The following is a 4,197-nucleotide window of genomic DNA, read 5'->3' as shown; positions in this document are numbered from 1 at the left end:
TGCACGGGGCTGCTACGGTTAGGATAGGACAGCCGTCCCTTCCTTCCCGGACTCAGGAACAAAGGCAGTGAGAGGAGGGGCCTGCGGGGGGGGGGGGCTTGTGGGGGAGGGGTGGGATGTGTTGGGGGCTGGTGAACGCGGCAGCTGGAAGTGTCAGGGGCCCTGGAGATAGTTCTCAGTGTGGGCGTGCAAGGCAGCCTGACTGATCTTAGCAAACACCTGACCAGTGCCCTCTAGGAGGGCTCACTGCGGAAACTGGGGCTTGTGGCAGGGGGCAGGGCACATTCTGGAGGTCCAGGTCTGCACTGCTCACAGGATGCAGGACCCCCCGGGGTGGCTGACCAAGCCCCCAGGGCTGGCACAGGACAGACCTCCCCACGTCCCACCAAGGTGAAGCCCTGACCTAACACGGGTTTTCACCTGCTTCCCGCCCCACTTCTGGGACCAGGTTCGGTTCAATTCACCCGCCCAGCGCCTTGCGAACACACCTTCTTGTAAGTCTGCAATGTCAGCAGCCTACCGGAAAACTAACAAATAGCTTAGTTAGAGTGCGGAGAAAATGCAGCCCCAGACACATTTTCAGGATCATTTTGGAAGGAACAAGTGGAGCAGTATCACGGAAAATGAAACTTCACTCACTGAACCTTCGCTGAGGATGGGCGGAGGTGAGGGCGGCCAGCTCTATCGTCCTCCTGTAAATCTGAGCCCGTCTCCTCTCTGCGTTCATTGCTAACAGCATCAGACCCGCTTAGCGATTCTCTCAGGCGTGGTCATGCTTGCTTCACGGAGGGAATGCCATGATCAATAGATTCGTCTTCGAGCCGAGTGTGGTTAGATGACAGACACAACGTCCCGGCCAGCCATCTGGGTGGCATTCGTGGAGTTGCGATTACCTGCTGTCAGATCCCTGGGATGGGCCCTAGACACCTAGGCTGGAAACAGGACAAAGAGTGTTTTCGAAAGCGTTGGAAACCATGCTAGTGTAGAAGCTACGTGACTTAAGGGAGAAAAGGAGAGGTCAGGACCAATCTAGCTATATGTAGCATCAGACATGTGGGTCCTTGACAGCTGCGAACAGGAAGTCAGATGAGTGATGAGGAGCCCTGGGACCACCATGAGGTAGATAAGCAGTATAAGGTAGGTTAAGGTGAAGCAGCCCTTGAGGAAGCTGGGAACAGCCCAGCCCAGTAAGGAAGGTGTCCCAGTGGGGTTTGAAGGTGTAGCCACTCCAGGTGACTAACTGGTAGAGGGCGATGAGGAATCAGGGCCAACGAGCAGCCCTAAGAGTCTGCTCTACCCTCTCCTGGAGACGCTGACCCCCTAGCTGCACTGACACCCTGGAGGAGAGGGGGCCATGGTTCAACTAGGTCTTTTATTTTTGTAATTATGTTCAGTTAGCAACTAGGTCTTTTTGCTATATTTTTGAAGAGAGAAGCCAACGGATACATACACATATAAACTCTAGACAGTAGCTGTCACTTTACATGGGGCTCCAAAGTGCCTTGTTTCTACAATGACAAATCTTTATCTTTGTTCTGAATTCTCCTACAATGTCTATGTACTGAAATTATGTTCAATGCTGTACACCTTCACCTCTGATGTCTGTCCTTGCGGACTTGGTCCAAGGGGCTGTGAGACTAGGGATTTCTTAAGAGACAGGGCTTATGGTCTCGCTCCTTTTATCTTCCTCAGAGATGAAGGGCTTTTCTCCCTTCTCTCTCTCCAGTAACTTCCACAGACTCCATTACTGGGGGGCTCACTTGCCTTTTTCCTCTAGGAAGAGAGTGGCTGGGACCATTGGCGGGAGCAGCTAATGGAGTTAGTCATTCATGTACTTTGTAGCCCAGGATCTTCAGAAGTCTTTAGTAAGAGCCTAACACAAAAGGAAGGTTAAAAGACCCAGATGTCCTCACAGTATGCTCACTGAGGACAGGGCATAAGAAGGTCTGCCTCCAGTGCAGCCATTCATGTTCAGCCAGCCCCAGCTGGCAATGGTCCCTCAAGCCACAGCCAAACCCAGGACAGCTGAGGTGCAGGACTATTCTGAGAAACTCCAGAACCTCAAGGACAGGACGCTGGTCTTCTCCCTGGAGACTCTAGAATAGTACCCCAGCTGATGCTGGATTGCTGGGATGAGAGTAGACTCATGCAGCCAGTAGGGAGCCTCCTGAGAGCAACCATGCCATGCTACGAGTACTGGCGATTCTGGACAGCACAGAAGCTCAAGAACCTCTTCTTGATGTAGTGAACAGTGTAGACTTATTCCAGGGTTGGGCTGTGGATTTTCTCTGGTAAATAACCCAGGACATGGGAACTCTTCCAGAAGAATCTTGAGATGTCCTGATTGTCTTATTGCTCTTGGAGCCTTCCCTCAAGGACGCAGAGGCTTCCAAGAGGGCTGAGTTTGCTTACCTGGTAGGAGAGTCTGAAATGATGACCCAGATATGCGCTGATTTCTAGAAGTAAAAGTGGGTACACATGGGCCCTTTGCTTGGGAATAGACAAGAGGAATTTAAATATGTAAGAATATGACTTCTGTACCTGGTTTTGCTCACTGTGCAAGAGGTAACTTCTGCTGAACTGATCATAGACACATAGATATTTGGATGTTGCTAGGTGACAGCCTGAGATGTGACTAAATCCAAGCTAATAACAAAAATGAGTGTTCTGGATAATCTATGACTTTCTGTTTGTTATCTCCTTATCCTGATTGCTCAGATAATTAAACATGTCCATCCCAAGTAGCCTGTCATTGCAAAGCCTGCTTTGCTGCAGGAAGCATTTTGTTTCCAAAGATGGAAGAAAGAAGGCAAAATGTGATGTAAGGTATAGTTAGACTCACGTTTCATGGCTTCATCCTCTCCTTCGTCCCTGTTCCCTCCTCCTATTCCTTCTTTCCCTCCTGTTCTTGTGGTTGTGCCAAATAATACTTTATTTCCTCATTTTAAAAGTAGGTATTAACCTCAACTATAGAAAATCAAAAGATTAATGGCCTCAAAACCACTGTAAATTATATTTTCTTGTTGGACTTAGTAATTCTTTAAATTTTTTAAATGATTTTATTTATTTCTTTTTATTTTATTTTATTTTTAAAATTTCTTTTCAGTGTACCAGAATTCATTGTTCATGTGCCACACCCAGTGTTCCATGCAATCCGTGCCCTCCATAATACCCACCACCAGGCTCCCCCAACCTCCCACCCCCTGCCCCTTCAAAACCCTCAGATTGTTGTTCAGAGTCCAGTTTCTCATGGTTCATCTTCCCCTCCAATTTCCCCCAATTCCCTTCTCCTCTCCATCTCCCCATGTTATTTCTTATGTTATTTCTTATGCTCCATAAATAAGTGAAACCTTATGATAATTGACTCTCTCTGCCTGACTTATTTCACTCAGCATAATCTCTTCCAGTCCTGTCCAGGTTGATGCAAAAGTTGGGTATTCAGCCTTGCTGATGGAGGCATAATACTCCATAGTGTATATTGGTCACATCTTCTTTATCCATTCGTCCGTTGAAGGGCGTCTTGTTTCTTTCCACAGTTTGGCGACTGTGGCCATTGGTGCTATGAACATTGGGGCACAGATGGCCCTTCTTTTCACTACATTTGTATCTTTGGGGTAAATACCCAGGAGTGAAATTGCAGGGTCATAGGAAAGCTCTATTTTAATTTTGTAAGGAATCTCCACACTGTTTTCCAAAGCGGCTGCACCAACTTGCCTTCACACCAACAGTGTAAGAGGGTTCGCCTTTCTCCACATTCTCTCCAACAATATTGGCCATTCTATCTGGTGTAAGGTGGAATCTCAATGTGGTTTTGATTTGAATCTCCCTGATGCTAGTGATGATGAACATTTTTTCATGTGTCTGATAGCCATTTGTATGTCTTCATTGGAGAAGTGTCTGTTCATATCTTCTGCCCATTTTTTGACATGATTATCTGTTTTGTGTGTGTTGAGTTTGAGGAGTTCTTTACAGATCCTGGATATCAGTCTTTTATCTGTACTGTCATTTGTGAATATCGTCTCCCGTTCCGTGGGTTGCCTCTTTGTTTTGTTGACTGTTCCTTTGCTGTGCAGAAGCTTTTAATTTTTGGGAGGGGGCAATGAATATTTCAATTTTGAGTCTCTCTGCACATTGAGAATAAGTTGGGCTTTCTTTCTTTCTTTTTTTAGGTTTTATTTATTTGTTTGACAGAGAGAG

The sequence above is a fragment of the Mustela lutreola genome, chromosome 5 (genome assembly GCF_030435805.1).
Source record: "Mustela lutreola isolate mMusLut2 chromosome 5, mMusLut2.pri, whole genome shotgun sequence".
Classification (NCBI taxonomy): domain Eukaryota; kingdom Metazoa; phylum Chordata; class Mammalia; order Carnivora; family Mustelidae; genus Mustela; species Mustela lutreola.
Note: the sequence above shows the minus strand (reverse complement) of the source record.